At 48.1% G+C, this 9,818-nt stretch overlaps 1 long non-coding RNA gene and 1 pseudogene across 1 annotated transcript in view; one reads left to right on the top strand and one right to left on the bottom strand.

Moving 5' to 3' along the window:
• Positions 1–9,818, bottom strand: part of LOC136394926 (uncharacterized) — a 199,618-nt gene that overhangs the window by 16,469 nt on the left and 173,331 nt on the right. The gene's annotated exons all lie outside the window — the stretch shown is intronic.
• LOC136396007 (small nucleolar RNA SNORD115) lies at positions 2,256–2,317 on the top strand (annotated as a pseudogene).

The following is a 9,818-nucleotide window of genomic DNA, read 5'->3' as shown; positions in this document are numbered from 1 at the left end:
CACATAGGCCAGGCTTTTTTCTAGTTCTCTCCCCAGCCTTTATTGTAGGTGATTTGTGGTAAAAGGCATGTGTAGTTGGTTCCAGTGTACAGCCAAGCTTTGGAATTGGGGATATATAATGGGAAAGAGGCATAATCTAATTTCATGAGTATTTTTGGTCACCATTGTGGCCAGGCTGTATTCTAGGTGCTAAGAATCATCAATGAAAAACATCCTTGTCCTCATAGTTTACATATAGAGATTATAAAAGTGCATTACAATCTGGTTATTCCATTTCGGCATCCTTGCCCTTGTGACTTGTTCATTGTAGTCACAGCTTCCTGCGAGGATTTGACTTAACTGTTAATCTGATGGGTTCATTCGTGTTACTTCTGGTTGAACTCTTTGGACTCCACATACCCCCATCCCAAGTAAGGATAGCCACTTCTTTCTCCAGCTTAGAAAGTGTACCTAGCCTGACCTGTGGTGGCGCAGTGGATAAAGCGTAGACCTGGAATGCTGTGGTCACCAGTTCAAAACCCTGGGCTTGCCTGGTCAAGGCACATATGGGAGTTGATGCTTCCTGCTCCTCCCCTCCTTCTCTCTCTCTCTCTCTCCTATCTCTAAAAACAAAAAGTGTACCTAAAAGCACCTTTTCTTGCATGAAAAACGTCAGTCTCAGATGCTCAAATCTAGCTTTTTCCTTGTGCTGCTTTCTAGTTCGGGTGGGAATAAGACACAGGCACAATATAGTGCTCACAGTATGTCAGGCGCTGCAAAGGGCTTTATAGGTTTCAGGCTTCCTGATAGCCTGAGGAGGTGGTGGTATATTTACTACATATGATCAGTAGCTTCCAAGGACATGCCAGCAGGCAGATCTATGTCTAAATAGAACCCAGGCACACTATCTCCAGAGCCCAGCTCTTCACTGTGACCCTATGTAGGCAATACTGAGGTTAGTGCCCTCTGGACTGGGGTCATCTTTTCCATCCCAGCCATTTTGGCTGTGGCTCTGGTGGTGAGGGAAATGTGAAGTGGTTTGGGTAAAATCTCCCCACCCCCAACCTTTTAACCTTTTAGCTTTTTCCCCAGTGAGCCCACCAATTACAATTTAAACGGGGTTAACAGACCCGCAGGCCTGAACTAGGGTGAGGAAGTCATTGCTGCAGAAGTGTAAGGACCTCTTATGTTGGACGGTGTGTCCTGCCTGACCAGGCGGTGGCACAGTGGATAGAGTGTCAGACTGGATTGCAGAAGGACCAAGGTTCCAGACCCTGAGGTCACCAGCTTGAGCATAGGCTCATCTGGCTTGAGCAAAAAGCTCACCAGCTTGGACCCAAGGCCGCTGGCTTGAGCAAGGGGTTACTTGTTCTGCCGAAAGCCCACGATCAAGGCACATGTGAGAAAGCAATCAATGAACAACTAAGGTGTCACAATGAAAAACTGATGATTGATGCTTCTCATCTCTCTCCGCTCCTGTCTGTCCCTATCTATTCCTCTCTCTGACTCGGTAAAAAATTAAAAAAAAAAAAAAAAGACAGTGTGTCCTGCCTAAGCAGGTTATCAGATGGAGTATCTCCATGCAGGGACAGAGACAGGCATCTTAGCTATTCATAGCCAAGCGCAGGGAGCTACAGACAGGCATTTTGTGCTACATGAGTGAGCACAGTGGACCCTGAGACAACAGTGGAAGACATTTAACCTGACCTGATGGTTCAGGGGAGTGTTTTGGAAATGATACCTGAGCTAAGTGAGGCTAAATCTTGAAAACTAAATCAAAGAGAAACAGGGTTAAGAGAAACTACGGTGGGGATGGATAGTTCTAGGTCAAGGGATTTAGTATGAGGAAAGGTCTTGCCTTCTTATTGTGTAAAAATAAAAGTGGGGGGCAACTTTTGTGAAACTCAATAAAACAAAGTGAACCTGTATTCTGTGCTAAGGAGCTGGCTTTCTCCTGAGGGCAATATAAAGCATTGAAGGACTTTGGGCAAGGGAGCTGTCAGATTTGCATTTTCACATTTCAGGTGACTGGAGAATAACCTGGGAAAGGAGCCAGTTAAAAGGCAATTACAGCCTGACCTGTGGTGGCGCAGTGGATAGAGCATCCATCCACCTGGAACGCTGAGGTCGCCTGTTCAAATCCCTGGGCTTGCCTGGTCATGGCACATATGGGAGTTGATGCTTCCTGCTCCTCCCCTCTTCCCCCCCCCCTGTTCTTTCTCTAAAAATGACTAAATAAAAAAATTTAAAAAAAAAAAAGGCAATTACAGTCAATGATGACAACCCTTATTGTCTCGAAGAGAGATGATGACATAAAAAATCATGCTCAATAGGAAAAAGAAAAAGAAAAAAAAAAGGCAATTACACTTTTTTTTTTTTTTAATAATTCTCCTTCCTCTGCTTTATTATTTCTACACTTTTTTTTTTTTTTTAATGAAAAAGAGCGTTGGCCTGGTGTGCAGAGGTCCCGGGTTTGATTCCCGGCCAGGGCACACAGGAGAAGCGCCCATCTGCTTCTCCACCCCTCCCCCTCTCCTTCCTCTCTGTCTCTCTCTTCCCCTCCTGCAGCCAAGGCTCCATTGGAGCAAAGATGGCCCGGGCGCTGGGGATGGCTCCTTGGCCTCTGCCCCAGGCGCTGGAGTGGCTCTGGTCGCGACAGAGCGACTCCCCGGAGGGGCAGAGCATCGCCCCCTGCTGGGCGTGCCGGGTGAATCCCGGTCGGGCGCATGCGAGAGTCTGTCTGACTGTCTCTCCCCATTTCCAACTTCAGAAAAATACAAAAAAAAAAAAAAAAGAAAGAAAGAAAGAGAAAAAGAGGAAGGGAGAGAGATGAGAAGCATCAACTCATAGTTGTGGCACCTTAGTTGTTCATTGATTGCTTTCTCACATGTGCCTTGATGGGGGTGGGGGGGCTACACCAGACTGAGTGACCTCTTGCTCGAGCTAGCGACCTTGGGCTCAAGCTGGTGAGCCTTGCTCAAACCAGATGAGCCGACGCTCAAGTTGGCTACCTTGGGGTCTCAAACCTGGGTGCTCTGCGTCCCAGTCTGACGCTCTATCCATTGCGCCACCGCTTGGTCAGGCCATGTATTGCTTTTTCTTTTCTTTCTTTTTTACAGGGATAAAGAGAGTCAGAAAGAGGGATAGATAGGGACAGACAGATAGGAATGAAGAGAGATGAGAAGCATCAATCATCAGTTTTTCGTTGCGACACCTTAGTCGTTTCTTTTCTTTCTTTCTTTCTTTTTTTTGTATTTTTTTGAAGTTGGAAATGGGGAGGCAGTCAGACAGATTCCCACATTCGCCCGACCGGGATTCACCCGGCACGCTCACCAGGGGGCGATGCTCTGCCCATCTGGGGCGTCGCTCTGCTGCAATCAGAGCCATTCTAGCACCTGAGGCAGAGGCCACAAAGCCATCCTCAGGGCCCGTGCAAACTTTGCTCCAATGGAGCCTTGGTCGTGGGAGGGGAAGAGAGAGGTAGAGAGGAAGGAGAGAGGGAGGGGTGGAGAAGCAAATGGGCGCTTCCCCTGTGTGCCCTGGCCGGGAATCGAACCCAGGACTCCCACACACCAGGCCGACGCTCTACCACTGAGCCAACCGGCCAGGGCCTCGACACCTTAGTTGTTCATTGATTGCCTTCTCATATGTGCCTTGACTGCGGACCTTCAGCAGACCGAGTAACCCCTTGCCTAAGCCAGCGACTTTGGGTCCAAGCTGGTGAGCTTTTTTTTTTTTTTTAATTATTTATTCATTTCAGAGGAGAGAGAGAGAGAGAGAGAGAGAAAGAGAAAGAGAAAGGGGGGAGGAGCAGGAAGCATCAACTCCCATATGTGCCTTGACCAGGCAAGCCCAGGTTTTTGAACTGGCAACCTCAGTGTTCCAGGTCGACTCTTGATCCACTGTGCCACCACAGGTCAGACCTGGTGAACTTTTTGCTCAAGCCAGATGAGCCCACGCTCAAGCTGGCGACCTCGGGGTCTCGAATCTGGGTCCTCCGCATCCCAGTCCAACGCTCTATCTACTGCGCCACCGCCTGGTCAGGCCATTTATTGCTTTCTTGCTTTCTTTTTTTTATTATTATTATTTTTGGCAGAGACAGAGGGACAGACAGACAGGAAGGGAGAGAGATGAGAAACATCAATTCTTCGTTGCGGTTCCTTAGTTGTTTATTGATTGATTTCTCATATGTGTCTTGACCACCGGGGCTACAGCAGACTGAGTGATTCCTTGCTCGAACCAGCGACCTTGGGCTCAAGCTGGTGAGCCTTGCTCAAACCAGATGAGCCCGCGCTCAAGCTGGCGACCTCGGGGTCTCGAACCTGGGTTCTCCACATCCCAGTCCGATGCTCTATCCACTGCGCCACCTCCTGGTCAGGCCATTTATTGCTTTCTTATATGTGCCAGTGACCCATTGCTCAAGCCAGTGACCTTGGGCTCAAGCCAGAGACCTTGGGGTTTCGAACCTGAGTACTCAGTGTCCCAGGTTGACACTCTATTCGCTGTGCCACCACCTGGTCAGCAGGCACTTACACTCTTAATGCCTAACTTGTGGTCTCTCTCATTACCCACTAAAAGGAACCACAGCTCCTTTGGTCAATAGTGCTTAAAGGTCTGCACAGGAAATGTACAAGATGAACCTGGAACCTGTCACTCCAGATGAAAAAGAGGCTATCTGAGTTGACCAGTATAATTCACAAGGACTTGAGCTACTACTGGCTCAAGATGGGATTGTTTTCACTGATAAGACATCCAAACCTGTAAGAATTTTTTTTTTTTTTTTTTACAGAGACAGAGTGAGAGTCAGAGAGAGAGAGATAGATAGGGATAGACAGACAGGAACGGAGAGAGATGAGAAGCATCAATCATCAGTTTTTTGTTATGACACCTTAGTTGTTCATTGATTGCTTTCTCATGTGTGCCTTGACCATGGGCCTTTAGCCGACCGAGTAGCCCCTTGCTCGAGCCAGTGACCTTGGGTCCAAGCTGGTGAGCTTTTGCTCAAACCAGATGAGCCCGCACTCAAGCTGGTGACCACGGGGTCTCGAACCTGGGTCCTTCTGCATCCCAGTCCGATGCTCTATCCACTGCGCCACCGCCCGGTCAGGCTGTAAGAACTTTTTTGAGTTTCTTTCAGCCATACTGATGACAACTGCCAGGGAAGAAAAATCTCAATGGATTGAGAAAATGCTCTGGAAAATGGCAGTTTCATCAATTATTTTATACATTAGAATCAAAGGGAAAGACGTAAGGGGTTAATGAAATCCACTGGTGATTAGGGAGGCTGGAAAAAGCAAAGTGGGGAAATCTTTGGGATTGGATCAAAAGTAAACAGTATAGACACAGACTTCTCTTACATGGGCAGGTGTAGGACAGTTAACAGTTAACAACATGATTGTAACAATGAGGGGATTTGTGGTCTGTGCTCTGGTGGTATGGTTGTACTTTTGAAGGGCCTAGGGCAGGGTGGGGGGAAGGAAATTACCTTGACATTCCAAAGGTATGTTTTCCTAGATGCAAAAAGACAGTAGCCAGGTTTGGTTAAGGTAAAGACTGACCTTTGTCAGGGAAGATACTGGTCCAGGACTTGACTACCTGCTGTGACCTGCCGTTAGGTAGGAAATTTTTTGTTTGTTTTTTGTTTGTTTTGTTTTTTACAGGGACAGAGAGAGAGAGAGTCAGAGAGAGGGATAGACAGGGACAGACAGACAGGAGCGGAAAGAGATGAGAAGCATCAATTATTAGTTTTTTGTTGCGACACCTTAGCTGTTCATTGATTGCTTTCTCATATGTGCCTTGACCACGGGCCTTCAGCAGACCAAGTAACCCCTTGCTCGAGCCAGCGACCTTGGGTCCAAGCTGGTGAGCTTTTTGCTCAAGCCAGATGAGCCCGTGCTCAAGCTGGCGACCTCGGGGTCTCAAACCTGGGTCCTTCCGCATCCCAGTCTGACGCTCTATCCACTGCACCACCGCCTGGTCAAGCTAGGTAGGAAGTTTTAATTTCAGACCATCCTATGTGGTTACTTTCTGTCTCCAAGTTTGTAAGGCCGCCATGCAGGCCTCCCCTGAGCTTGTCAGTTTAGTATGTGGGCCCCTTTTTTCGTCCACAGTGCAATGGATTGAAATAAAATATTTTTAAATTCATGAAGATATTTTACAATTATCTTACTGGTCACCTATAGAGGATGTTAGAAACCAATCACTTCTGAATAATTTGTTAATAAAGGGAAAGAAACAAGTTTTATTCCTTCCTTTTTGTTTTTTTGTTTTGTTTTGTTTTTTTTCATTTTTCTGAAGCTGGAAACAGGGAGAGACAGTCAGACAGACTCCCGCATGCACCCGACCGGGATCCACCCGGCACGCCCACCAGGGGCGAAGCTCTGCCCACCAGGGGGCGATGCTCTGCCCATCCTGGGCGTCGCCATGTTGCGACCAGAGCCACTCTAGCGCCTGAGGCAGAGGCCACAGAGCCATCCCCAGCGCCCGGGCCATCCTTGCTCCAATGGAGCCTTGGCTGCGGGAGGGGAAGAGAGAGACAGAGAGGAAAGCGCGGCGGAGGGGTGGAGAAGCAAATGGGCGCTTCTCCTGTGTGCCCTTGCTGGGAATCGAACCCTATTCCTTCCTTTTTGTATTAACTGTATTGCAAGGTAATCAAAGAGTAAGTGAAAGTTTCTTTCTATAGAAATAGTCAAGCTGATAAATGAAGGGATTACAGGACTTATCACTATTTTGTAAACTTCTGATGAAATAATGAAATGAAGGTAGACAATGATCATCAACAGCCACCAACATCCTATGAAGAGAGACAACCTGACATATGCCTCCTGTTGGAAGTAAACAACATGGCATCCCAACGATATTTTAAGTTCTGGATATAAGGATAGGAAAGACAGGGATCGAAGGACAATATTAAGTCACATTATGGGCATGCAAGCAGCAAAATCCAGTAAAAGTCTAAGGACAAACAGCTTGGTTTCTTAAAAAAAAAAAAGGCAAGGAAATAAGAACAAAACCAAAGAGGAAATGAGCGAGCTATATTTACAAATGCAATGATGTAGACCTTGTTTGGAATCTGATTCTAATAAACAAACTGGAGAGATAAAGGGGGGGAGAGAGAGACCTGGAGTGATTTGAATCTGTGGTAACCCCCCTCCAGGATGGGCCCCCAAGGATCCATTCTCCTGGTGTTCACACCCTATCGTAGTAAAGCAGGCTGGCAGGTCTGACTGAAGGACGCAGTGTGTGTGACTCATGAAGCCAGGTGAGTCATGAAAAAGGCAGCGCATCTTCCTCCTTGGCTCCTTGTTCACTTGCTCTGGGGGAAACCAGGCAGGCACAGGTTCTGAAGCCCTTTAAGCTGCCCTGAAGAGAACCCTTGCAGAGACGACTTCTTCCCCCAAAACTTGCCAGCTAGTGTAAAATGAGCACCTGGAAAGTATTGAATAGATCAAAGCTTTCGGATGACTGAACTCTCAAGAGACACTGAGCCAGAACCTCCCAGCTAAAATGCTCCCAAGTTCCTGACCCACAGAAACTGAGAGCCACAATAAATGTTCATTGTTCCGTTAAACCACTAAGTTACACAGCAATAGGTACCTAATACAAACACTGACTAGATAGGTGATGTAAAGAAATACGGCTAGTGCATAATGCTAATAACATTATTGCGGTGATGTTCTTTTCTTTCTTTCTTTTTTTTTTTTTTTTGTATTTTTCTGAAGCTGGAAACGGGGAGAGACAGTCAGACAGACTCCCGCATGCGCCCGACTGGGATCCACCGGGCACGCCCACCAGGGGCGACGCTCTGCCCACCAGGGGGCGATGCTCTGCCCCTCCCGGGCTTCGCTCTGCTGCGACCAGAGCCACTCTAGCGCCTGGGGCAGAGGCCAAGGAGCCATCCCCAGCGCCCGGGCCATCTTTGCTCCAATGGAGCCTTGGCTGCGGGAGGGGAAGAGAGAGACAGAGAGGAAGGAGAGGGGGAGGGGTGGAGAAGCAAATGGGTGCTTCTCCTATGTGCCCTGGCCGGGAATCAAACCCCGGTCCCCTGCACGCCAGGCTGACGCTCTACCGCTGAGCCAACCGGCCAGGGCCAAAAAAATTTTTTTTAAATAGTGATAACACCAAGTACTGGTGAGAATGGGGAGCAACTGGATCCCTCATACATTGCCAGTGGTAAAAAAAAACAAAACACAACCTCATAAAAATAGTTGATAGTTTCTTATAAAATTAAACAAATTAATCATAAACCCAGCATTTGCACTACTGGGTATTTCTCTAGCTCAGAGCTAGAGAAATTGGGCTCATCTACTCACCAGCTCATTGGGCACATCTACTAGGTGCCCAATGAAATGAATGTTTGTTGTATAAGCAACAGAATGGGTGAATGAGGAGATGAAGGAATGAAAGGGGAGGCTCCGTGTGGGGAAGAAGGTCCCCAGCAGAGTGTGCTGACTTCAGAAGGGTCAGGTCCAGAGAGGCAAACCAGACCAAGTCCCCTGCTCCCTTGCCAATGCTGCCGGTCTTGGGCCTGGCTGTTGGAACAGTGCCTACCACAAGGCCGAGCTGGGAGGCCAGACTGGCCGGGTTGGTTCTAGGGGAAACATATATGGAAAGGGAAGAGTTTATGTATGTCCAAATTCACACATTCATATTTTCTGTACTTTGTGCAACACATGTAGTGGGTGTGGGAGATGGTAGCCAGGATTCCCAGCGTTGGTCTCAAATGAAGGGAGGGCACTCTGTATTTCCTCTTCTCACCACAGGGTGGCAGTTCAAGCCTGCAAACCTCTGGATGGGCGCTGTTGCTATTGCACCACCTGGTGGCAATATATTTTCCAAGCCACCACACACATGCTTTATCCTGCTCCTTTACTTTTTTTGACAGAGAGAGTCAAAGAGAGGGACAGATAGGGACAGAAAGACAGGAAGGGAGAGAGATGAGAAGCATCAATTCTTCATTACAGCACCTTGGTTGTTCGTCCATTGCTTTCTCATATGTGCCTCGACCCAGGGCAGGGGTAGGGGGCTACAACAGAGCCGGTGACCCCTTAGGCTCAAGCTGGTGAGCTTTGCTCAAACCAGATGAGCCCGCGCTCAAGCTGGCGACCTTGAGGTTTCAAACCTGGGTCCACTGCGCCACCGCCTGGTCAGGCTAGTCTGACCCTCTTCAATGCCTCCTCACATCTCCTCCACAGACTCGGATGCTGAACTGCCCGTGTTTGAATCACAGCTCTGCCCTCAGACAAGCTTTATTTATTCAACCTATTATATAAGAGAAAGTTTGTTTAGAAAGTCACAGAGGTGGAAGAGATGGGCTGCATAAGATATGGGCTCAGGAAACAAGTTACAGCAAAAGACGGACCCTGGGCCTGACCTGTGGTGGCGCAGTGGGTAAAGCATCGACCTGGAGCGCTGAGGTCACGGGTTTGAAACCCCGGGCTTGCCTGGTCAAGGCACATATGGGAGTTGATGCTTCCAGCTCCTCCCTTCTCTCTCTCTCTGTCTCCTCTCTCTAAAAATGAATAAATCTAAAAATAAATAAATAAATAGAAGAAAGAAAAGAAGGGCCCTGGGAGCTCCGGGGAGAGAAAGGGGTAAGGGAAGCAGGCCTGGGGGAGGGCGTGGGGAATGGCATGGGCGTGCTCCGTATAGCGAGCAATCCAGACAAGCTTTAATCTTGGGCAATTTAGTTAAGCTCTCTGAGCCTCACTCTCTCATATTAAAATGGAGATAACAGCCTGATTTGCGGTGGCGCAGTAGTAGAGCATTGACCTGGAATGCTGAGGTCGCCTGTTTGACACCTTGAGCTTGCCTGGTTCAAGGCACATGCAAGAATCAGT

The sequence above is a fragment of the Saccopteryx leptura genome, chromosome 2, assembly GCF_036850995.1.
Source record: "Saccopteryx leptura isolate mSacLep1 chromosome 2, mSacLep1_pri_phased_curated, whole genome shotgun sequence".
Lineage (NCBI taxonomy): Eukaryota > Metazoa > Chordata > Mammalia > Chiroptera > Emballonuridae > Saccopteryx > Saccopteryx leptura.
Note: the sequence above shows the minus strand (reverse complement) of the source record. Positions and strands in the feature narration are given on the sequence as shown.